Source organism: Sapajus apella, unplaced genomic scaffold (genome assembly GCF_009761245.1).
Source record: "Sapajus apella isolate SASKATOON/1434 unplaced genomic scaffold, GSC_monkey_1.0 scaffold18, whole genome shotgun sequence".
Classification (NCBI taxonomy): Eukaryota; Metazoa; Chordata; class Mammalia; order Primates; family Cebidae; genus Sapajus; species Sapajus apella.
The window spans coordinates 8,799,850-8,826,896 of NW_022436958.1; the positions used below are offsets into that span (position 1 = coordinate 8,799,850).

The 27,047-nt window shown below is 36.5% G+C and overlaps 1 long non-coding RNA gene across 3 annotated transcripts in view; it reads left to right on the forward strand.

Moving 5' to 3' along the window:
• Positions 1 to 27,047, forward strand: part of LOC116556892 — a 391,699-nt gene that overhangs the window by 210,197 nt on the left and 154,455 nt on the right. Inside the window, exon 5 of one of the 3 annotated variants that reach the window (XR_004271235.1) lies at positions 24,802 to 25,062. The exons of 1 other annotated variant lie outside the window; for it this stretch is intronic. This is a non-coding gene — a long non-coding RNA (uncharacterized LOC116556892). Of the gene's footprint in view, positions 1 to 4,620; positions 18,136 to 24,801; positions 25,063 to 27,047 lie in introns of those variants that run through there. One more of the 3 variants, XR_004271234.1, reaches the window with a different exon arrangement.

Sequence of the window (27,047 nt, forward strand, 5' to 3'; positions counted from 1 at the left end):
TATATATATATCTTATATATATATGATATATATATATAATATATATAAGATACATATATATATATATATGATGGAATGCTATGCAGCCATAAAAAGGAATGAATTAACAGCATTTTCAGTGACCTGGAAGAGACTGGAGACTGTTATTCTAAATGATGTAACTCAGGAATGGAAAACCAAACATTGTATGGTCTCACTGATATATGAAAGGTAAGCTATGAGGATGCAAAGGCATAAGAATGATACAAGGGACTTTGGAGACTTTGGGGACTTGGCGCAGTATATATTGCCTGAATGATGGGTTCATCAAAATCTCACAAATCACCACGAAAGAATTTACTCATGTAACCAAATACTACCTGTATCCCAATACCCCCAAAATTATGGCAAAATAAAAAATACATTAAAATAAGAAGGTTAAACTTAAAAAAAAAGAAAAAGATGGTTCAAAGTTTTTGGCTAAGTATCTGCCAGAAATACTTATGCAGAGCTGGTTAGCCCTACCAGCTCATATACAGAGTTGGTTAGCTCTATCAATATATGTCTGTGACTTTTTTCTTTAAATCTTTTGATGGACCATTTTTGAATGCACACTTTATTTTTGTTGATATGGTTATTTCAAATACAATCAAATCTTGCAGAACTTGGAAAAACATTTCTTTTAGGTGATTGTATATGTCTTTCTGATACACAGTGTAATTAATTAAATTTCTCAAATCTAAATTTGCATTTCAAATATTGAAAATATAAAATACTGCATGAATCAACATTAAATTATTCTTCGTAGGCTAGTTCGCTAAAATTGCATTTCATCCAATCACAGAAGTAAGGAATGTTGGGAATAACAACTGGGATAGAAGAAAAAGAGTGTAAAGTAGGCCAAATGTAAGTACCATTCTGAAGGTTCCTCTTCATAGCTTCTATTTGACTGAGGCACACTGATGCTTGTTGGCTTGATTCTTGTTTAGGGTGGACAGTAGAGACGGTCTGCTATTATTTGAATGTTTGTGCCCTCTCCAGAATTCACACTAAAACTTAAATCCCCTATGCCATATTATTAAGAGGTGGGGTCTTTGGGATATAATTCAACCCTGGGGGTTCTGCCCTCTTGGATGGAATTGGTGCCTTATAAAATGGTTAGAGGGAATCAAGTAGCCCCTTTTTGCCCTTTCAACTTTCCACAAGTTAGGGCGCAGTGTTTGTCCCTTCCAGAAGACCCAGTAACAAAATGCCATGGTGGAAGCAGAGAAAAAGCCCTTCCCAGACTCCAAACCTACTGGCATCTTGATCTTGGATTTCCCAGCCTTCAGAACTGTGAAAAATATTTTTTTTTTTTTTTTTTTTTATGAATTACCCAGTCTTGGGTACTTTTTATAGCAGTACAAATGAACTAAGACAAGGTCTTTGTTTACTAAAACATTTTAAACCTGGGCTACTCTTTTTCCAGGTGAAGTACCTTACTACAAAACTTTGATTTGGATTTCAAATAAAAAATTTTAAATTGACTGATTCAATTTTAATTTTAATTATTTATTCATAATTTTTGTGTTGCAGCTAGCTAAAGCACCTTAAATTCAATTATTACTTATTTTGATTGCATAGTTCTTCCTGTTGCCTGTTCAGAGTCCTTTTAAGAATTTCCATTTTATGTTCCTGTCCTCTCATTATTTTGAGTTGTACCTTTAACGTTGGGGAGAAAAACAACCTGCAAGATTTTTTCAGTATGAACCATTTTGTGTGGTCCTTCAGTTCTTTGTAAATGGTTTCAAAGTAGTTAAAGTTCCAGATCACCATGAATATGGGGTATAGAAAATTCGGGGACATTCTCTTGTGTATTGGCACCATCATCCCCTGAAATGCATCTATGGTTTTGAGATTATGGTTGAAAAAGAGCAGAAACAGATCGATTAAGAAAGACATAATGATTAACAGACTAATAAAGCTATGTTTTCTTTTTACCAAATGTGAGAGTACTGTTAAGAAAAACTTAAATTTTTAAAAAACTGAAATAAATGAAAAACTAAAATAAATAAAAGTTTGTTTATAATTAAGTTAGTTAATTTACAGTTAACTTAAAATCTATGGTTCAAATCTTTTGTAGGATGTTCTCAATGTTTCAAATGGCATCAAATGACTGGTTTCCAGAATTTTCAAATAAGTATTGGCTTTAGAATAAACTATCTGAATGTCATTGTAATAACAGAAAACAGGATCATTGGGTAATTTTACAGATATCCTGCCCACTTGGGGAAGAAAATTTATGTGGTACTGAATCTATCTCAGTCATGGCAGATCAGTCTTATACCATTGTGACTTTAGAAAATGAACAAGGTAATTTTTATTCCTATTGTCCTGAATATCAGGTAATAAATGCTCTTGTAAGATAAAGCAATCTTGCTATACTTTAGCTAAATCTATAAAATCACATGCAATGTGGAAAACTCTGAGCTTACAAGACTGGCAGGCCATAAGTTCTTTTTCTGATTCACAGGAATCAGGTTCTTTGTTTTGGTTGCTGCCAAAGCTTTTACTTGGAAACAAACAGGACTGTGACTTCATATACATTGTATTTTTGAGGAAAGTGACTGTTTTGCTGTTTGCCAACATTTTTGCAAGCTCTGGTAAAACTGTGATTTCTAAACTGGATGGAGAAGTACTCCTTCCAGATTTGTCATGAATACGCTAGTTGCCCTTTGAAAGGACCAGAAGGGGAATCTCTGCCCAGGTATGAATGAGATTGCAGGCAGAATTTTCCAGGAAACTAGGCAGGAGTCTAGACGAATACCCTGAGAACAATGGCTCCCGAGTACCAGTCAGTGGACCCAGGCTGATCTCTGATGACATTTTCACTGGATTGTAGTGAAATTAGATATTCAAGAAAATGATAAAAATTTCATTAAGTGTACTATTTTTACGGAACCATCCTTTATTGACAGAGTCTATACTTCCTCTTTTAGTGTTACATGATATAATGATGTAATTATAATAGTGGATCTGGTTTTATTCTCCTCATTTAATGTCCTTCCTTGGCAAAATTTTAAAAAAAATGGCAACTTTTTTTTTTCTTTTTTAATTTTTAACGTTTTTGGAGATGTTTTACTGGTTCATAAAATTCCAAAGGATAGAGAGTCCGGGATTAAGAGAATGTTAGCTTACAATATACACAGGTTCTTAGTTTATTCATCTTATTCATCTTTTTGCTTAGTGTGACATTATGATCATTAAAATTGATAACTCTGGTCTGATTTAATCTGAGATTAGAAACGAGATATAAGGAAAGTTATAAAGCTATTTAACATTACCAGAAGCTTCAGAATTTTTTTTTTTTTTTTTGGTAAAATTTGGCCAATATAGTTATGGCCTAAATATTGTTAACAGAGGGCCACTGTCAGATTCTGGAAGTGTCTCATAAACAAGTATTACATTTTATACTGGCACAGTTTATTTGTTTGTACATTGTTTATGCTTAACTCTGACAAGTGATAGAAACAAAGTGGATTCTGCACCTTTTGAAAATATGTTGCCCAGTTAACAAGAACATTTTTGGTAGTTTATATGCCAGAGCTAATCTGGGTTTCCATACCTTGTAAGCATACCTCTAAAGACTAATCTCCTCCTTATTTCAGTAGCTGTGCTGCACACAGCACAAGCCTAGCTTAGTCACTGTTGCCTAAATTGTGTGAATGGACTCAAAAACAGTGACTTGCACTGCTTACTAAAATGAATGAAAAGGAAACATAGCTATGAAATTATTGACAATTTAGATGAAGGAGACTTTAGAGTTCCTCTAAGTCAACATTACTTGGATTTAAAATTGCTAGACTAATTTCTCTACAATAGACTCCAAGCATGGGCTAGAAGAGGAAAAAGAGTATGTGGGTGGGAGGTAGTAGCTTGAATAAAAACTTTGCCTCATTATTCTGGTCTTAGCTCTGTCTGCCTAAAAAGACATTGCTATATTTCTAGGTGGCTCATTTTATTATTAAGCATTAAATCTTCTATATTTTATTCAAAATTATATAATATCAAAAACCTAAATATCTTTAGTTTTAAAAGACTTTAAAGCTATAGCTATAGATTATTATAATAAATTATTGACAACGACTTATCAAAAACAAAACATAGCTGAGAATTTTCTTTTACTAAAAGATAATAGGCATGTAACACATAATCATATGTCTAAATATATATTTATTACTTATGACCATGGCTACACGTAGTATCAACTGGGGAGTTTGAAACCATACTGATGCTTGGGCTGACCCCAAAGATTTTAGTCTAATTGGTCTGGTTTGGACCTGGACCTGATAGTTTTTAAAGCTCCCCAGGTGATTCTAATGGCTCTGCAAATATGTGTTCTGTCTTAAAGCAGGTACTTTAGGGAAAAAATAACTACACAATGAAACAACTTTCTTGTATATTATTTGTCCTTATGAAATTTTGTTCTAAAGATTAAATTTTAGGTCTCTTTGTTTCTAGAGGATTACATTTTAGTGAAAGAAATATTAGAAAGATATAAAATATTTTTTGAAGGGAATCTTAGTCTTCAGTTTTTACCACATCTTTATAATTTCATCTCCATATATCAACCTTTTATTTACTTCCTTCTGTTTCTTCTAGAGCTGATTACCAACTCCTACCACTCTTAACCCTCATCCAGGAACGAACTTATGTGTTTCCCATTCTGAGTGGGCTTCAGCATCCTTACATATGTTCAGTTCTTAAAAACCTGTTGAAATGAGAGATCAGGAGATATAGGAAGGATGCCAGAAGAGAGCGTGGTAAGTGGGGGAGGATCTTTTCCCAAGGGACTGGAGGTATTTCATACTTAGACTATGTATATCTAAAACCATGCATATGTATTTATGCCTATGGTGCACATGTGTACCATATATGTTCTGTTGTGTTCCAGAAGTGTCAGAAAGGACAGTGTGATACTGTGTATTTTACCGCACTGCATGCTGCTCAAGATTAGGAATCTTGATGTATTATTTTGTATCCTCATCTTCGCACAATGGCAGCAAAATGATGCTCAGTAAATGTCAATAGAACAAATGCATGTTAAAAAGAGGAAAGGATGAAGGAAAGAATGAAGAAAGGTAGAAAGATGTACTTAAGTTGGTTTTCAACATGACAGGACAATGAAGAATTAGTTTAGATGTTTTCAGTTGTACTAGTAAACTATCTTCTGCACGGGTAGGGGAATGCTTGGCAGGGTCAGGAAAGTAAGAAAGGAAGCAGTTCATCAGAAACTGTCCCTTGAGGTTGCATACGTAAAGTCTATCTCTGTATGACTCATGACTTGGGATCCCTTGTGTCTCCAAAGGAGCCTCACTCATTGATATTGGAGGCAAGAAAGCTGGATCATGAGTGGAGAATAGAAATCTAGATCTGAAATAGAGTGTTGTGGAAATAGGTTTTCAGTGTCTCTCATTCCCTACCAACTAGAAAATGGTACTTCCATATTTCTAGGTATCTTCTTCCTAAGATTGTTTAGAAGGTAAGGTGAGAAATAGCAGTTTGTCCTAAGAAAAACTTTTGTCTCTAAAATGGTCCAGAGAGCTATTAGATTCAGGGATCTAGGTATTCCAGCTTCTAAGGGTTAACACATTTTCCAGGGCTGCATTGCAGGGTAAAATAGGAAAATAAAAAGAACCATGCTTCAATCTTTTTTTTCCCCTTTTGGTTATCTGTCTTCCCATCCCCACTTTTTTCCTCCTCCTTCTCTTACTTTTCCTCATATGTTATAATATCTTAACTGGATATACTCTATTTCTCAATGGTAGAGAAAGTGAGGCTGGTTGCACAGTTTTCAAAATTATCTATAATTTTATGTATTTTTATATTTTATAATTTTATCTAAATATTTACAGTTTTATATTTGACTTGTTTTTCTCTTGAAAATAATTCAGTATATGGGTGTATACATATGTATTTTTAAAAATCCCAGAGTATTGTCAAATGTTCTATCTGAAAAAGACACTTTTTTTGTTTGTTTCTGATAAGGTTTGTTTCTGATAACATTTTGCAAAATGTTAAGCAATGTGTCTTCTCCACTGTTAAATAATAAGAGCTCTGTACTGGTTATCTTATGACTGCACTTCCAGTCCACTGTCTGCCAGGGAGACTGATTCCAGGTGCTGCCCTCTGCTTTCTCATTAGTCTCTCTCAAGACTGACAATGATAGAGCAGAGGGTTCTGGGAAGAGAGTGGGATTGGGATGTTGATTCCTTGATTCTCTTTCTGGCTGTGGGCTGGCTGGGGGGCTCTAGCAAAGCCACAGTCCCTGTTGAGTAAGTGATCCTCTGCACACACTCTCTCAGGGCTGTGGTAACCATTCCTTCCTTTGACCCTTCAGACCTCATGTGTAACAGCTCTCTGCTGTCCTTTGTCCTGGAATGTTCCATCCCTGGATAGTTTCCCTGCTGACATCTTTGTAGAGAGTTCATTCTCCAAGCTTTAGTGTGTCATCTGTGAGGACTATGACCCACCTGGTACATCCCCTCAGGGTATTCATTTCAGGCTCATGCTAAATGGTCAAGGTACAGTTGACTAAATACCCTACTTCATTTCTGGTATGTTTGGGGAGACATCTGTTTTTTGCTTTTGGTCTTTCACTCTGTTTTTCTCCAGGGAGGATTATACTTTGTTCCTCTTCAACTTTACCCAACTGAGAGTGCTGTAATTTAAATATCAACAGATTTCCAGGGACATATGCACTCTCAGAAATAAGTGCATTCTCAGACCTGAGTACCCTGGTGTGGGCTTCGTGGTATTTTAGGAAGCAGGAATTGAGATCTGAGGGCACTAGGTTTATCTCTAAAGCAGATGTAGGTAAACTGTCCTGGCTCTGCTGTGGTCTCTAAGATTATAAAGGTATCTGGAACTCGGGAAAAACATCTAATTTATCACATCATTGAAAGTAATTTCTTACTATTTATTCAGCATTGGCTTAAAATAATGATTTTGCCATTTTTTCCTGTCACATTGCAAATGCTTGTCATTTGTTTTTCCTCTATTGCTTTGACTAAGTTTGCATGCTTGCATATCACCCTTGAAAAAGTAAATTGTTCAGTTTTTTTCTTTTTGTAGATAGCATTTAAATCACCTTTATCAGTCTTAAAATAAGAAACCTAATAAAAATAATAACTCCAAATTGCAAGGCATCTCTTAGCATACTTTGTATCTTCATTTTAGTTGAAAAGTTAAAATTATCTGTAGAGAAAGCATGAGACTAGATGCTACCTTTTAATCTATTGTGAGAGATATGTAACATGTCAGCAGATGAAAAAAACTAGGGACTGTTTTATAAACCTCCAATCATCAAATAAGTGACATGTTTGAGTCAATCAATTTAAGAGGTTCCCAGTCCGCTGATGAAACCATTTGAAGAAAATGTGCTGTTTGATGTTACAGAAGCGAAAAGTTGAATAAATGTGTCATCTGTTTTTCATTTTAATTCACTGTTTCAGAAGTATTTACTATGTATTAAAAAATCTTTTTACCCTTTCAAATCTCTTGGACAACCTGGAAAAACGAGAACAGTTTAACATGTATCCATAAAAGCACATTCTCAGCTGAGTTATCTTGTTCCTATGTGGTGATATTAATCGTATTACATATGAACTCTAAATTGAAGTAAGAAAGGTATGATTTTACTAAGTAGCTGCTGGTTTTTAAACAGAATGTGTGTATACACACACATACACACACACACATATATGTATGTATATGTTAAAAACTTTTAAACAAAAATTAAAGTTTTTTTTTTTTTTTTAAATATACGGTATAAATCTGAAAGGTATTTCTAGGTTCAGGGAAAAATTTCTAGAAGGATGTTGCCTTTAAAAATAAAGACATTTTGATGATAGGACAATCTCTGTTTTAACAAATGAGATTGTTTTCATATTGTTGTCCATGAGAAAACATTGATAGACTAAGATATTCTTATTTAATTCTCCCTCCAACCCCATCTTTCCCTTGCAATTAATGCCCAATCACTGTTACTTTTTTCCTCACTATTTAAAAACCTCTTGCCCACAAAGTTGCTTTTGTGAACGATCCTTCTCTTTTCCCAGATGTTCTTCTTTCCTCTTTTCTCTGCCCTCTCAACCTGGTCACACCTTCCTGCCTGGTTCCATCCAGCGCTACCTCTGGATAATGCTAATTTCCTCTTCTCAGCTTGGCTACTAAATCTTACACTATTCCATAAAAGGCTACTTGTGGTAACTCTGGTTATTCATAATGCATAGCCAAAAATACTCTTAAGTGCCACCACTCCCTAATTCACAGATTTCTAGCCAGAAGCAGGGAGGAAGGAAAATATCAGTGCTTTACTTTAAAGCCATTGTCTTCCACTGGTTTTCATTAAGGGCACAGGAGAATTATATGTAAAATGTAATAATCCTCAGGTTTTCCTGAGTGTTTTAACAAGCCACATTCAGGCAACAGGGTTGGAAAGTGATGAGGGAAAACGACAAGGGTGTTGAAAGTCCCTAAATGGGATCCTGTAATTTCTAGAAAAGAAATAGTTCTGCAAACAGGAGACATGATTACATAGGCTTAATTAACAGTTCAAAGTATTGGGGAGGACTTATCATGGTAGCATGCATGTTTCTCGTTCTTTAATGAGTAAATGACCCATTTGAGTGCATGAGCACATATCAGAAGCACATGGCAAGGAAGAAGTGTGGTGGTGGTAGATCTGATCAAAGGTTTTCAAAACTGACTCCAAGTATTTGATGAAGAAGATTAACATGGAGACAATTTACCAAACAAATACAGCATAAAGAGCCAAGAGACCTTCTAAGGGACTTCAAGGCTCCAGCTTGCCCACATAAAGAATATCATTAAACAGAAAGAAAACAAAGACCAGAATAAATGTCTCATGTGCTGGGTCCATAGAGTAACTGAACTCTCGATTGATAATTTTTTTGCTCTATTTTTTAATATACACACCAGAAGGTGTTTTCAGTTTTTAAATGCAAAACAAAGCAATGCATTTGACCTGGGTTCTAACTGGGTAACTCTCTTAAGTGTTCTAAAAGGTTTCTGGACCAGAATTGGTTAATTAGTGCTTTGTGTTGCACTGTGTTACATATGACCTAACCAGAGATAAAAAGGTTTAAAGGTCTCTTGTAACCCTGCAATGCCATTTGTAACACAAAAATAACCCCCTTTCATTACTGGCATGCCACTGTAGCACGCAGGTTATTTTTTCCCTTCACTGCAATAAGGGCAGCTTTCGCATCAGAAGAATTCTTGGCAAATTAATGCGCTACCTCTTGGGCTAATTAAATTAGAAAGGATCAAAAATACAGAGCGGCTTTTGTGGTGGACACAATGTCGTGCTTCATGCATCTTGCTCAGAGAGGAATTTCTGCCATTTAGCCCCCTTTTGCCTCTAGCAGTGTTCTGGACTCTCTAACACAGTCAAGTTCCTAATTTGCCTCAATGAGAGAGAATTATTAACTGATAATAAGAAAAGGAGCATTCACAGCTTCAGGCTGGGCTATGTGGAAGAGGGTGATCTACCCAGCACCTGAAGCGCATGCAATTTTTATTAATTCCTGCCTAAAACAATGCATTCAGGAGTAAAATTGCTGTGCAGATGACAAAAACAATTACGCCTTTGAGTTGTTCATTCTAAAAATGTGAACTACTTTAGCTCAAATATAACCAGATTAAACAACTAAGGCAGTTGCTCACCTCTCTTTAAATCTAGTTTGGATTGCAGCAAGTGTGTTTTATGTTGAGAAGTTGCCACTGCCACTTAAACTGATTGTTCCTATTGAAATCGCTGAGTGCACAAGTTATTTTGACAATAATTAATATTGTTCTCTCTATACCGTGGTCCTTTGTTTGTAAGATGACACTGATGATGGTGTTTCTATCTTTACGGGCATTAATCCCAGAAAGAGAGTTGGAGGCTCCTGCAATCAATCCTTGCGTGACTATTTGCTTCTGTAGACTTTCTGTGATTTGCTGCTGTTTGTAGAGTTTTCAGTTTACAGGTCTGTCTCTTTGCCTTTTGGATAACATGGTAGCTTTGATCAAAAAAAATACCTTCATTTCTATGTGCTGCAACATTGCTAATGGCCTGTTGCTTCCCAGATATTGCTAGTTCACAACAACTAGAGATTCTTCAATTGTTGTTTGCTGAGTTTCTTCTGTTTAGTTTTTGTTTTTTTTTGGTGGGGGGGGATAAACATAGTTATCCCAAATTAGTGAATTAGTTAATTATGCTGTTTTCCAAGTTCTGTATGTTCATGTTAATAGGGCTTGGACTAACTTACATCTGTAACAATGTGAAGTTGAGTGTATTCATTGATATATTAATATAAATGACAAATACGTGTTTCTAAAAAAAGAATAAAAAAGTATTGTTGATTGTTCTATGACCAAACTTCTTATGTAGATCATCAATTTGATCATAATTTTTGTTTTGTTTCAGAATGAAAAAAACCTCACAATGTGGTTGTTTTTATGTGTGTTTTATTCATTCCTGAGTTTCCTTTCAATGTAATAGGAATTAGTAGTTGCTTTGGATATTCTGTTAGGATCTTTGGCTTCTTATGAGATTTTCATAGTATATACAAATGTGTAACCTTGATCTGCTTGAAAACTTCTAAGTTGAACTGCAATCTTTGCACTGTGATCAAAAATCCTTTCCTTGTGTTCAGGTTGGACTAGAACCCAATTCACCTGAAAAATTCGAGGACTACTGTATGCAAAGTGCCAAACCAATGGTTTATCTGAAAGCCTTCTAGAGTTTATTCTAATGTCATTTTCAAAATGTCCTGTTTGAATTCTAAAACATAATGGACATCCAATTTGTTCTATTTGAATATGTCACTCTGCTTTTTAAAAATCATTATTTGGGTGCTAAAAATTGTTGAGGTAGGATTGTCTATTTCGTGCTCGTTGGTTATTTAACCAGACAGCAGTAACTTTAACCTAGAGCTTCATTCATTCTATGTAATCCATGCCACCAATTTAAATATTCATCTCAAGCACCACCCACATAAATTCTTCTCAGATTATTTCATATCACCCTCATAATGTTTTTCCTTTCATCCTTCTAGAATTTGATTCATGGAATAGAAAGATTCATGATTGTTATGTACTAAAAAATCTTGGTCTGGTCTCTGCAATTTTATTCATGCATCATCTTTTAATTACTTGAGGATTGATATCATATACTTAGTTTTCTTTTATTGCCCATAGCATCTAGCTTGGCATACTGTAGATACTCATTAAAGTCTTTTTGTTTGCCAATTGGTTTCTTTAATGGGTACCAGGGATCGGTTCTCTTGGCAATGTTAAATGTTTGTGTAAAAAAAAAGTTGTATAGATGCACTTATATTATATATGGCTAAGACCTAATTTCTAAAGTCTGGATAGAAGAAGAAAATTGTATTTAGACAAAATTACCTTAAGAATCCTTCCTTAGAAAGCTGCCTCATTGGGGACCATGGATTCTATTTCGTTTAATAAGTCCAAAGCAGCATGGTTTTCTTCCAAAATTGGAATAGATGGGTGTTTTTTGCTTTAATATAAATAAAGTAGTCTGTCTTCAGGGTCATGTGGTTGAAAAGAATGGTTATCTCTATACACTAGACTCATCCTCAGTGCTGGAAGCTGTTTAATATATGAAAGGTATGTGAGAACTGGGACTGACTGAATGAAGAGTGGCTTCATGTCCCTTATTTCAGGCTTATTCTGTAGAAATATCGGCAAAATTGCCTTGGTACATACATAGATCTATTTCTGTTTACTTATTTATCTTTTTGTCCAAGTTATGTATGGTTGTGATCATATAACTTAAATGTACATTATGACACGTCTCCATTGTGCAATTGCTTCTTGTTCCAGGAAAATTCTCTCTGCTACATTTTGAACAAGATGTATTCAGTGCGTGAGCTTCACTTGTAAATGCAGCCTTGGGGCTCTTCTTTTAACCTGGCACCTACTTTGCACTCTTTTGTCTTTATTATGTCTGGTTACATGTGTTGGTAAAGACATATCTGACATATATTTTTCAAATGGAAAAGATGTCACTCCTTTAAATCCAATGTTGTCAAGGAAAGCACACTTTAGGGAGATGGATATCTGCCAGATTGGTAAAAAAACATTAATAAGCTTTCTTGCTACCCTCACAGATTCCTGTAGGATTTTCTCATTGTTCTGCAGGACACACACATGAGCCAGGTATGCGCTTAACCTCCTTGTTGCATGCTGAACTCTCAGCTTTGCTGTTACGATTTGTCTTAACTTTCATTAGAAAGCTGACATCTTAAAAGTTTGGAAAAGACTTGCAGTAGGAGGGGCTATTAATGCTAACTTGGCAGTTCTTTATCTTTAGAAAATGGGCTTTCAGGTTAGATTTTCAGGATTTATGGCAGTCTTTACCTTGAAGATCATTTCCTATAACTTAGGATTGGCTTAAGCGTAAGATTACATTGATATTAATAAACAGGTCAAACTTTTCAGTACTTTTTTTCTGAAAAAGGGGATTTTTTTTTAATCATAACATAGTTTCAGATGGTTGAGATTTGTCTACAACCTCTCATCCTCACATAGTGGTTACATGTGAAACATACACGCTTTTAACAATGAAATGCACATGCTGTCATAAACTTTCATGTTAGGAAAAAGGACCGCAAAAAAGATGTCATTTCTTTTCTAAACAACAGTTGCAATACTTTAAAGTAGTTCTACAATCTCTTCTTGGTCCTCATCACTTTTAAGCTCTTATTTTCCCTAAATGTGTACTGGACCCAGAGAAACAGAACATGCCTGACTACTTTCCTTCTGGTATGAAAATGCTGTGCTTAAAAATATCATCTGTATGTGCTTTATTTTTATTTCAACCATACGTGCTTTTATAAGTATTTGAAAAGAAAATATTTTAAAGATTTGAAATAGAAGGAAGGGGCTATATGTGAATTACAGCAGCCTCAGGGTAACAGTATCTCACACACTAATGATTCATATGGAGTTTATGTGTCTATTTATGTTGTCATTTATTTAGGGGAGGGGTGGCTACAGAAAGAAAGCAATGTATAGCATATTACCTAAATACCAGTGGTTTCTGAACAAAAGGAAAAAGAACACCCTGAACATTATCCTCATTTAATTAGAAGCAATCATTACATAATTATTCACATTAATGCAGTTTCTTACAACAGTGTTCAACTTATTGGCATTTCCTCTTTTTCCCCTCTTCGTTCTAAAAGAAGGGAGGATTGTTCTTTATTATTTGAAAGGGAAAAGGAAACTGGTTTTATTTTCTGATGAAGCATGTGCAAAAACGTCCACATTTGATGTGGCTCCTGGGGCCACACGGTGTCTGATTTTTCTACATGATCCTGGATCTTCTGTAGTTATTTCAGACTCAAATAATAATGGTATCTTTAAAGGAACCAGGAAACTTGAACCCATATCTTTGTCATGAATGCAGGATTTATATCATCAGAGTCTAGTTTCCGACCTTGAGGAAAAAAGGCTGCAGCATCTAAGAGAGCTGTAAGTGATGACATAAAACTTAAAGTGCATGCGGGAGTATTGTAGCCTAGTATCGATGAGCAAAAATAGTATAAAGGGGTGAAATATTATTGTCAGCATACCAGGGAGGTATTTTTGCCCAGATTACTATTTCACATAGTTTACCCCAAAATTTAGCTTTCTCAGAGAAGTTAGAGGAAATAAAATGTTGTCTTCATTTTCATGTGCCTTAATAGAGTCCAGATAACTATTATTGCTTAGAGTTAAGCAAGCACATAGACTCATTTTTGCCATCAGCACACGCCTGAAAGAAAGGGCAGATGAGTCTGAACAAATTTTCTGAGGTGACTTGTGTGTGTGTATGCATTTGAGATATATAAAGAAGTAAAGAGGAAAAGTTGGGGAAATTAATTGAAAAATTATTGGTTCTTAAAATGCAGAGGCAAGAATAAATTAAAGCAGATGCACATTGGAAAGTTTACTTTCTACTTTTACCCACACATTCTTCTTCTTCTTTTTTTTTTTTTTTTGCCTTTTGCAACTGAATAGAAAAGGAGAAAACTATTTCCAGGTGTCTTCACTCAGCCTCTAAGTTTCAGAAATATCGATATATGACTTTACTACTGACAGGGGACAGACAAAGAGAAGCTCATCTCTTTGGATTCTCTGTTACAAATATAGTTACAAAATGGTGTAAAATAGTCCTTTTGAGTTCCAGATTTGTGACTACAAAAATTAGGCATTTCTTTCTTTCTCTCTTTGCTTGAAAATCAAGTCCACCCTGTCTCAACCACATAAATAGAACAATTTTCCTCTGTGAACTGCTTGATGAGGCTGTGGCCAGATTCATATAAATGTCATAAAAACAGAGTACAGAATGGATTATTTTATGATTAAGATCTGTATGGATCTTTGTATGAATGCAACGTGCTTTGGCAGGGTTCTGCTGCATGCACACTAGTTTTAGTGTGTGTGGTGGAAAAAATGGCCTGCCACATTGTCACTTTAATATCTTTCTGAAAAGCAACAAAAATCACTGGGCTCCACCAAAGGTTACAGCATCGTACAAAGGTTCGGTCTGCTAACCAGTACAGTGTGTGTTCTATTTCTCATTGGAATAATAATGAGAGTAAGATTCAATAAAATGCCACAGTATTTCTCAGCACTTTGTCATTAAATGGCATGTTGATATCTAATTGTAATTATAAGGTGAAACTTTCCTGTTCTTTAATTTATGTAATAAGATTCAATTTTCTTTCCATATATTTTATTGTGTCTATGAGCTGAAATCTTTCTCTATCTTTCTTTTTCTTCGGTTCAGATCTTTTGGGGGAAAGAGATGCTTCATTCAGATTTATTTTTTTGAGCCACCAGACAAGCTGCTACCAGCACATGGATGCCAAGATGGTCCTTTAATAAAGAATTGTGGTTTAAGAATTTCAACCAAAGGATTAATGTATTAAACTGAATAGTTGCATCCAGGCAGTAGCAAAGATGATGATCAGAGTTGGTGAAAGAAAGATTATTGATCATCTGGCTCTATCAGTCACAAACAGGGAAGAAGAAAACAAAAGGGAGGAAAAGGAGATTAAAGAAACAAAAAATAGTTTAGTAATGCCAGCTGATTCTGTTGTTAATTATAAATCTTTGGCAAGAAGCGTTGGCTGTACAGTAACACTCCAGTTATCTGGCGGTCAGATTTCCAGTAATCTTTACCACTCAGAACACAGATGAGATCCTAGGGTTGTATCTCTCATAGCCTTGGGCACATAGGAACAATGTTCTCTTCTGGGTGCATTCAGCTATTCCCTGGAAGGTTTATTAAATTGATTATGCATATACATTTAACTTTCTGATTTAATATACTGGTTTGTCTGGCTTTTTAAAGCCTCTTTAAGTTCTTCTCCAGGTTATGGAGGTAAGTGGAAATAGGGAGGGGGTAAAAAGCATTGGGAATGGGGGAAGGATGTGCAGGCTAGCAGGCTGTAAAATAAATAGATATGAATAGCTATTATTTTGCAGACAATGACTACTCGAGAGAGACTGCTGAACTGTCTTGGTACTTAGAAGAAGGAAAGATAGCTCTTAGCTGTGGAATCCAAGGAAGTCTTCATGGAGAGGGGACATTACCGTTGGGCCTAGTGGGTTACCTAGGATTGAAAAAGGTGGGAACTGGGATGTGGACATTCGAGAAGCCTTAGGGTAAGGAGATGGGGTAAGTAATATTAGGAATCATTAATGAAGTACTGAAAATTTGGTTGAAGCATAAGGTGACTCTGTGAGAGTCATGGAAAATATGGTTGAAGTAGCAAATAAAGACTAGGCTATGGAGACTTTTGAATACCAAACTCAAGTATTCAGCTTTCATTGAAGACTGTTAGAGCTACTGAAAGCATTTGGTCAGGGGAGTTAGGAGGCCAGGGCTGTTTTGCCGGGGGTGGGATAAGCATATTGGGAGAGTGGAGGCAGGAGAGTGGGAAATTTAGTACTTGAACTTAGGAGCATTGTGCAGATGACTAGCCTACTGTGGGGGACCATGAGAGAGGCTGGAGAGATGTTTGTAGTTAACTAAGTAGGGACTAAAAGCAGTAGTTAAATTGGAAGATCAGATGAGATTATTGAGGGAAATAATGTAAATAATGAAAGAACAAGGAATGACAGATCCTTGGAATCTCTACTAGAATAGTAATGGAGGAGCCTGAGAAGTGTAATAACTAGGAAGGTGGAACATAGACTGTGGTGTTGTAGAGAAGGAAGGGTAGAAGAGGAAGGAGCAAAGAACTAATATACATTGAATATCAACTATATATCCAGATCCATATGTACACAATGTTATTTAATCTTTTCATGCATTCTATTAGAGAGATATTCTTACCCTAATTTTACAAAGGAAGAAATTGGTTTTCAGAGGGGTTAGGTTACATGTCCAAAGTCACCAAGTAGCAAGTAGCTGAGCTGTTTGATTCCAAAGCCTATGCTTTTGCACTGTTAAATGCTGCCAACAGGTTGAAGCATCTAAGAGAAGAGAAAGGGTTATTTGGTTGACCTCAGGAGAAGAGAACAGAAGTCATATTTCAAAATAATAAGAGATAAGTGGGTGATAGATTCAGTTTAGTTCACATACTGTTTATTGGGCATCTGATGTGTAATGAGGAAATTTTCTGGCTACTGGATATCCAAAAATCAACAGAGCTGAGTCCTTGCTCAAGGAGTATGAAATTTGGAAAGGGCAAAACACAGGTATAGATCATTTCAACATAATATAGTGTCTGCCTTGAGAACACAGTTTGTCCTTTTAAGAAACAGAATAAAAACTTAATAAAAAGAACACAATAAAGGGTTCTATTTTTTTAAGAGAATGTGAACTTGATGATGCAGTTCTTGTGACTGATTGGATGATGCAGTGGTGAAGGGGCAGTGAAGATGTTAAAATAAGAGCAGGTAAGGGAGAATGGGACCAAGGACATATGGAATTGGGAGGGTGGGCAGAGTACACTTGAGGGAAAAAGAGAATAATCTGATAATATTCATGGATCTATTTAACAGATGCCCATTACTATCTTATGCATATTATATGGAAAAAAAACTGGCCTGAGAACATTAACTTAATATTTTATGTCTGATCAGTATTGTTTATTAGGCATGCTGCTCTGCCACCTTTGGCCACCGTTGGCTTTCCATTTAGAGGGCATCAACTCTGAGCAGTCAAGTCCAAGGTAGAAAAAGTCCTTTTAATGTATTTGTGCAAAAATTGAAAACCACATCTGGGGCAGATAGAAGAGTCTAAAGATGATTATATGAGTTTCAAATTCTGGCCAACTTTTAAACATAAGGCAAACAAACAGATAGATAAACTATATAAAAATATCTATTTCGTTTAATCATTCTAATTTTAAAGGGTAAATAATTAAAGTACATTTCAATACTGTGATTAGAGGCTACACAAACTGTGTCCAAAAGCAGTGTTCATTTCTCATCAGAAACATCTAAGAGGAAAAGAAAATGTTGTGTTCTTATATTAGTACAGCTTTGCTTAAATGATATGGTTGTCATCTCATTGTTTAAGGGGTATAGAAAGTAACAGAAATGTTGTACTCATAGTGTTCCCTATAAGCTATTTGCCTTTTTGAGTTGTATTGTGCTTTCCCCATGTTCCTATTTATTTACACTTTTTCTTGCAGAATTCAGGATATGGTCTATGATGATGTAGTCTCTCCACTGTCCCCACTTCTTATCTCTCTTTCTCTCCTTCTATATTTTCATACATTATTATTTCTTATTAGCAACTCTAGTTCTGAAAATAAAATTTAATAATGTGTTTTGCTAGAGCAGTAAATGCTATTATGTGCTTAAAAATGGAAAGATAGATGTGAACTCAATGATACCCTAGTGTTAATACCAAAAAGGCACCTAAAAAGAATGATCTGTGTCTGCTAGTATTTGACACAGAAGATATGAAATAAATAATTTCTGCTTCTCATGGACATAAGTTTTTAAAATCATTTCAATTCTGGTAACAATGCAAAAATACTTGAGCAGTTCGTTTTTAAACCATACAATAATAGTTATATGGCCTGTAATACCAATAATCACAGGTTTGTTAATTTACTAGAAACAATTATGAATTTCTTTTTTAATTATACTCTAAGTTTTGAGTTACATGTGCAGAATGTGCAGGTTTGTATATACATAGGCATATATGTGCCATGGTGGTTTGCTGCTCTCATCAACCAGTTCTCTATATTAGGTGTTTCTCCTAATGCTATCCCTCCCCTAGCCTCCAACCCCCTGACAGGCTCCAGTGTGTGATGTTCCCTTCCCTGTGTCAGTGTGTTCTCATTGTTCAACTCCTGCTAATGAATGAGAACATGTGGTCTTTGGCTTCCTGTTCTTGTGTTAGTTTGCTGAGAATTATGGCTTCCAGCTTCATTCATGTCCCTGCAAAGGACATGAGCTCATCCTTTTTTTATGGCTGCATAGTATTTCATGGTGTATATGTGTCAAATTTTCTTTATCCAGTCTATCATTGATGGGTATTTGGGTTGGTTCCAAGTCTTTGCAATTGTGAACAGTACCACAATAAACATATGTGTGCATGTGTTTTTATAGTAGAGGGATTTTATAATCCTTTGGGTATAAACTCATTAAAGGGATTGCTGGGTCAAATGATATTTCTATTTCTAGATCCTTGAGAAATTACTACACTGTCTTCCACAGTGGTTGAGCTAATTTACACTTCCACTAACAGTGTAAAAGCACTCCTATTTCTCCATACCCTCTCCAGCATCTGTTGTTTCCTGACTTTTTAATGATCGCCATTCTAACTGGTATGAGAAGGTATCTCATTGTGGTTTTGATTTACATGTCTCTAATGACCAGTGATGATGAGCCTTTTTGCATATGTTTGTTAGCTGCATGAATGTCTTCTTTTGAAAAATGTCTGTTCATATCTTTTGCCCACTTTTTGATGGGTTGTTTCTTTTCTTGTAAATTTGTTTGTTCTTTATAGATTCTGGATGTTAGCCCATTGTCAGATGGATAGACTGCAAAAATTTTCTCCCATTTTGTAGGCTGCCTGTTCAGTCTGATAATAGTTTCTTTTGTTTGCAGAAGCTCTTTAGCTTAATTAGATTCCATTTGTCAATTTTGGCTTTTGTTGCCATTGCTTTTGGTGTTTTAATCGTGAAGTCTATGCCCATACCTATGTCATGAATGGTATTGCCTAGGTTTTCTTCTAGGGTTTTTATGGTTTTAGATTTTACATTTAAGTCTTCAATCCATCTTGAGTTAATTTCTGTGTAAGGTGTAAAGAAGGGATCCAGTTTCAGCTTTCTGCCTACGGCGAGTCAGTTTTCCCAACACCATTTATTAATTAGAGACTCTTTCCCCATTGGTTGTTTTTGTCAGGTTTGACAAAGATCAGGTGGTTGCAGATGTATGGCATTATTTCTGAGGCCTCTGTTCTGTTCCATTGGTCTATATATCTGTTTTGTTACCAGTACCATGCTGTTTTGGTTACTGTAGTCTTGTAGTGTAATATGAAATCAGATGGCATGATGCCTCCAGCTTTGTTGTTTTTGCTTAGGATTGTCTTGGCTATGTGGACTCTTTTTTGGTTCTGATGAAATTTAAAGTAGTTTTTTCCAATTCTGTGAAAAACGTCAGTGGTAGCTTGATGGGGATAGCATTGAATCTATAAATTACTTTGGGCAGTGTGTCCATTTTCACAATACTGATTCTTCCTATCCATGAGCGACGTGGAATGTTTTTCCATTCATTTGTATCCTCTCTTACTTCCTTGAGCAGTGGTTTGTAGTTCTCCTTGAAGAGGTTCTTCACATCCCTTGTAAGTTGTATTCCTAGTTACTTCATTTTCTTCGTAGCAGTTACGAATGGGAGTTCACTCATGATTTGGATATCTGTTTGTCTGTTATTGGTGTATAGGACTGCTTGTGATTTTGGCACATTGATTTTGTATCCTGAGACTTTACTGAAGTTGCTTATCAGCTTAAGGAAATTTTCGCTGAGAAGATGGGGTTTTCTAAATACACAATCATGTCATCTGCAGACAGAGACAATTAGACTCCCTCTTTTCCTAATTTAATGCCCTTTATTTCTTTCTCTTGCCTCATTGCCCTGGCCAGAACTTTTAATACTGTGATGAATAGGAGGGGTGAGAGAGGGCATCCTTGTTTTGTACTGGTTTTCAAAGGGAATGCTTCCAGTTTCTGCCCATTCAGCATGGTATTGGCTGTAGGTTTGTTAATAGCTCTTATTATTTTGAGATACATTGCATCACTACCTAGTTTATTGAGAGTTTTTGGCATAAAGCGCTGTTGAATTTTGTCAAAGGCCTTTTTTTCATCTACTGAGATAATCATGGTTTTTGTCATTGGTTTTGTTTATGTGATGGGTTACATTTCTTGATTTGCGTTATGTTGCCCAACCTTGCATTCCAGAGATGAAGGCAACTTGATCATGGTGGATGAACTTTTTGATGTGCTGCTGGATTCAGTTTGTCATATTTTTTGAGGATTTTTGCATTGATGTTCATCAGGGATATTGGCTTGAAATTTTTTTTTGTTGTGTCTCTGCCAGGTTTTGGTATCGGAATGATGTTGGCCTCATAAAATGAGTTAGGGAAGAGTCCCTCTTTTTCTAAATGGTGCAAGCTCCTCTTTGTACCTCTGGTAGAATTTGGCTATGAATTCTTCTGGGCCTGGACTTTTTTTGATTGGTGGGCTATTAATTACTGCCTCAATTTCAGAACTTGTTATTGGTCTGTTCAGGGATTTGACTTCTTCCTGGTTCAATCTTGGGAACATGTATGTGTCCAGGAATTTATCCATTAATTCTAGATTTTCTAATTTATTTGTGTAGAGGTGTTTATAGTACTCTCTGATGGTAGTTTGTATTTCTGTGGTGGTGATATCCCCTGTATCATTTTTTTTATTGCATTTTAGGTTTTGGGGTACATGTGAAGAACATGTAAGATTGTTGCATAGGTACACACGTGGCAGTGTTATTTGCTACCTTCCTCCCCTTCACCTATATCTGGCATTTCTCCCCATGCTATCTCTCCCCAACTCCCCACCCCCACCTTTCCCTCCCCTATTTCCCCCCAACAGACCCCAGTGTGTAGTGCTCCCCTCCCTGTGTCCATGTGTTCTCATTGTTCAACACCTGCATATGAGTGAGAACATGCAGTGTTTGATTTTCGGCTCTTGTGTCAGTTTGCTGAGAATGATGGTTTCCAGGTTCATCCATGTCCCTACAAAGGACACAAACTCATCGTTTTTGATGGCTGCATAATATTCCATGGTGTATATCTGCCACATTTTCCCTGTCCAGTCTATCATCGATGAGCATTTCAGTTGGTTCCAGGTCTTTGCTATTTTAAACTGTGCTGCAATGAACATTCGTGTGCATGTGTCCTTATAGCAGAACAATTTATAATCCTTTGGATATATACCCAGTAATGGGATTGTCGGGTCAAATGGAATTTCTGTTTCTAGGTCCTTGAGGAATCACCACACTGTCTTCCACAATGGTTGAACTAATTTGCACTCCCACCAACAGTGTAAAAGTGTTCCTATTTTTCCACATCCTCTCCAGCATCTGTTGTCTCCAGATTTTTTAATGATCATTCTAACTGGCGTGAGATGGTATCTCAATGTAGTTTTGATTTGCATTTCTCTAATGACCAGTGATGATGAGCATTTTTTCATATGTTTGTTGGCCTCATGTATGTCTTCTTTTGTAAAGTGTTCATATCCTTCACCCACTTTTGAATGGGCTTGTTTGTTTTTTTCTTGTAAATCTGTTTTAGTTCTTTGTAAATTCTGGATATCAGCCCTTTGTCAGATGGGTAAACTGCAAAATATTTTTTCCCGTTCTGTTGGTTGCCGATTCACTCTAATACTGTTTATTTTGCTGTGCAGAAGCTGTGGAGTTTGATTAGGTCCCATTTGTCTATTTTGGCTTTTGTTGCCAATGCTTTTGGTGTTTTGGTCATGAAGTCCTTGCCTACGCCTGTGTCCTGAATGGTTTTGCCTAGATTTTCTTCTAAGGTTTTTATTGTGTTCGGTCTTATGTTTAAGTCTTTAATCCATCTGGAGTTAATTTTAGTGTAAGGTGTCAGGAAGGGGTCCAGTTTCTGCTTTCTGCACATGGCTAGCCAGTTTTCCCCAACACGATTTATTAAACAGGGAATCCTTTCCCAATTGCTTGTTTTTGTCAGGTTTGTGAAAGATTGGATTGTTGTAGATATGTTGTGTTGCCTCCAAGGCCTCTCTTCTGTTCCGTTGGTCTATATCTCTGTTTTGGTACCAGTACCATGCTGTTTTGATTACTATAGCCATGTAGTATAGTTTGAAGTCTGGTATCATTTTTTATTGTGTCTATTTGATTCTTTTTTCTTTATTAGTCTGGCTAGTGGTCTATCAGTTTTGTTGATCCTTTCAAACCCAGCTCCTGGATTCACTGATTTTTTTTGAAGGTTTTTTTTTGTGTCACTGCCTCCTTCAGTTCTGCTCTGATCTTAGTTATATCTTCTCTTCTGCTAGGTTTTGAATTTGTTTGTTCTTGCTTCTCTAGTTCTTTGAATTGTGATGTTAGGGTGTTGATTTTAGATCTTTCCTGCTTTCACTTGTGGGTAGTTAGTGTTATAAATTTCCCTCTACATACTGTTTTAGCTGTGTCCCAGAGTTTCCGGACCATTATGTCTTTGTTCTCATTGGTTTCAAAGAACATCTTTATTTCTGTTTTAATTTCATTATTTACCCAGTAGTCATCCAGGAGTACATTGTTCAGTTTCCATGTAGCTGTGCAATTTTGAGTGAGTTTCTTAATCCTGAGTTCTAATTTTATTGCACTGTGGTCTGAGAGACTGTTATGAATTCGGTTCTTTGCATTTGCTGAGAAATGTTTTTCTTCGAATTATGTGGCCTATTTTAGAATAAGTGCAATGTGGTGTTGAGAAGAATGTATATTCTATTGATTTGGGTTAGAGAGTTCTGTATATGTCTATTATGGCTGCTTGGTCCAGAGCTGAGTTCAAATCCTGGATATCATTGTTAATTTTCTGTCTTGTTGATCTGTCTAATATAGACAGTGGAGTGTTAAAATCTTCCACTGTTATTGTGTGGGAGTCTAAGACTCTTTGTAGGTCTCTAAAATGTTGCTATATGAATCTGGGTGCTCCTGTATTGGGTACATATATATTTAAGGTAGCCCTTCTTGTTGCACTGATCCCTTTACCATTATGTAATGTCCTTCTTTGTCTTTTTTGATCTTTGTTGGTTTAAAGTCTGTTTTCTCAGAGACCAGGATTGCAACCCCTGCTTTTGTTTGCTTTCCATTTGCTTGGTAAGTATTTCTCCATCCCATTATTTTGAGCCTATATGTGTTTTTTCATGAGAGATGGGTCTAAAAGAGCATGTTCTAAGCCAAACCCTGATTGGTCTTGACTCTTTATTGAATTTGCCAGTCTGTGTCTTTTAATTGGGGCATTTAGCCCATTTACATTTAAGTTTAATATTGTTATGTGTGAATTTGATCCAGTCATTATGATGCTAGCTGGCTATTTTGCCCATTAGTTGATGCCGTTTCATCACAGCAATGATGGTCTTTACAATTTGGTATGTTTTTTTGCAGTGGCTGGCACCAGTTTTATCTTTCCATATTTGGTGCTTCCTTCAGAAGTGCTTATAAGGCAGACCTGATGTTTACAAAATTTCTCAGCCTTTGCTTGTCTGTAAAGATTTTATTTCTTCTTCGCCTATGAAGCTTAGTTTGGCTGGATATGAAATTCTGAGTTGAAAATTATTTTCTTTAAGACTGTTGAATATTGGCCCCCACTCTCTTCTGGCTTGTAGGGTTTCTGCAGAGAGATCCATTATTAGTCTGATTGACTTCCCTTTGTGGATAACCTGACCTTTCTCTCTGACTGCTCTTAACCTTTTTTTCCTTCATCTTAACCTTGGAGAATTTGACAATTATGTGTTTTGGGGTTGCACTTCTCGAGGAGTATCTTTGTGGTGTTTTTTGTGTTTTCTGAGTTTGAATCTTGGCCTGTCTTTCTAGGTTGGGGAAGTTCTCCTGCATAATGTCCTGAAGAGTATTTTCCAACTTGGTTCCATTCTCCTCGTCACTTTCAGTTACACAAATCAAACGTAGATTTGGTCTTTTCACATAGTCCCACATTTCTTGGAGGCTTTGTTTGTTTCTTTTCATTCTTTTTTCTCTAATCTTGTCTTCTTGCTTTATTTCATTGAGTTGATCTTCAATCTTGATATCCTTTCTTTTGCTTGATCGATTGGGCTATTGATACTTGTGTATGCTTCACAAAGTTCTAATGCTGTGTTTTTCAGCTCCCTTATGTCATTTATGTTCTTCTCTAAAATGTTTATTCTAGTTTGTAATTTGTCTAACCTTTTTTCATGGTTTTAGCTTCCTTGGTTTGGCTTAGAACATGCTCTTTTAGGTTGGTGGAGTTTGTTATTACCCACCTTCTGAAGCCTGTTTCTGTCAGTTCATCAAACTCATTCTACATTCAGTTTTGTTCCCTTGCTGGCAAGGAGTTGTGATCCTTTGATGGAGAACAGGTGTTCTGGTTTTGGGAATTTTCTTCCTTTTTCTATTTTCTCTCCATCATTGTGGATTTATCTACCTTTAGTCTTTGAAGTCAGTGACCTTTGGATGGGGTCTCTGGGTGGATGTCCTTTTTGTTGATATTGGTACTATTCCTTTCTGTTTGTTAGTTTTTCTTCTCACAGTCAGGCCCCTCTGCTGTAGATCTGCTGGAGTTTCCTGGAGGTACACCCCAGATGCTGTTTGCCTGGGTATCACTGGCAAAGGCTGCAGAACAGCAAGACTGCTGCCTCTTCCTTCCTCTGGAAGCTTTGTCCCAGAGTGACACCTGCCAGATGCCAGCCAGAGCTCTCCTGTATGAAGTGTTGGTCAGCCCCTCCTGGGAGATGTGTCCAAGTCAAGATACATGGGGGTCAGGGACCCACTTGAGGAGGCAGTATGTCCCTTAATTGAGCTTGAACACTGTGCTGGGAGATCTAATGCTCTCTTCAGAGCCATTAGGCAGGGATGTTTAAGTCTGCTGCAGTTACTCTCACAGCTGCCCCTTCCCCCAGGTGCTCTGTCCCAGGGAGATGGAAGTTTTATCTGTAAGTCCCTGACTGGGGCTGTTGCCTTTTTTTCAAAGATGTCCTACCCAGAGAGAAGAGGCAGTCTGGCTATAGAGGCCTTGCTGTGCAGCATTGGGCTCACCCCACTTTGAACATTGCATTGGTTTTGTTTATACTGTAAGGGTAAAACTGCCTACTCAAGCCTCAGTAGTGGTGGACGTTCCTCCCCCTACCAAGCTGGAGCATATCAGGTTCAGCTCAGATGGCTGTGCCAGCAGCGAGAATTTCAAGCCAGTGGATCTTAGCTTGCTGGGCTCCATGGGGGTGTGACCCACTGAACCAGACCACTTGGCTCCCTGACTTCATCCCCCTTTCCAGGAGAGTGAACGGTTCTGTCTCGCTGGCATTCCAGGCACCACTGGGGTATGGAAAAAAAAAACTCCTGCGGCTAGCTCAGTGTCTGCCAAAATGGCCACCCATTTTTGTGCTTGAAACTCAAGGTCCTGGTGGCATAGGCACCAGATGGAATCTCCTGGTCTCCGGGTCATGAAGACCATGGGAAAAGCACAGTATTTGGGCCACAGTGTGTGGTACAGTCTCTAATGGCTTCCCTTGGTTGGAGAGAGAGTTTCCTGACCCCTGTGATTCCCGGTGAGGTGACGCCCTACCCTGCTTTGACTCACTCTCCATGGGCTGCATCTAACCAGTCCCAATGAGATGAACCATGTACCTCAATTGGAAATGCAGAAATCACCCACCCTCTGTGTCAGTCACTGTGTGAGCTGCAGACTGGAGCTGTTCTTCCTCAGCCATCTTGCCAGCAAGTCCCAATTATGACTTTATTTGCAGCAATTTTAAGTGGAGTAAGCTCTGAACTTGATGAGTGTAATTTAGTTGTTCAGCTATCAGTAACACTACTGGGACTCTGTGATGGAAGATTCACTCATGGAATTGAGATGAAAAGCATCCATAAATTGGTGACAAGAGATAATCTGCTATTGTGTAAGAGATATAATAGTATCTTTGTTACCTCAAGATTATGAAGATTATAATATTTGATCATTCATGTCATTGTCTTTCTTTATCACCAGCAGAATATTAGCAATATCAACCAATGCTATATAGATTTGCTTCTGGATATATGGGAAAAAAGAGAATAAGAGACCACCACTGATTTTTAAAAGCATAGTAATCTAACAGTAAATATCAAAATTAGCAATAACATTTTATTTTAATTTTCAAAAATGTAGGTTTTATAATGCTTTCTAGTTTAATTTCTATTAAGGTGAAACCCCTCACCCATCCCAAAATAGCCTACAACCCAGAAGTTTTATCTCATGCTTTGAGAATCTCATAATGACTTTGGTCTTTTTTACTGAATCTGTAATACTGTGGTTCACTCACATTTAATCCTAGTATTATAATGCTATAATTCAATTCAACAGAATGCTATTATATTCTATAATCTTAAACTATATATAATAGTTTTCTTTACTTCGTTCCTTTCTTTTTGGTTTCAGGATTGTTTATCTAATTGGGATGTTTTTCTCTCATTTTTTTTTTCAGTTTTTTTCCGTAGTCTTCTCAAATTAAATCTTTTAAAGTCTCTCTCTATATATATCTCTTTTTTAAACACTATTTCTCTCATCCCTAGTTACTCATATTACGTTCTTTGGTGACATTTTATTTTATAACACTCTAGGAATGATGTACTAATGGGACAATACTCAAAGTAAGGATTCAAGAGAATATGCATAAAAAAATCACTTGTCTGCCCTGGTATTGGTTGCTGGTGCTAATTTCTTTACACTCATTGTTTGTAAGTATCTGTTGCTAGGTGAAGAGAAATATCTCAACTAAACTGTTTATTTTCAGAGGTGATTAGAACTCGAAGAAATATTT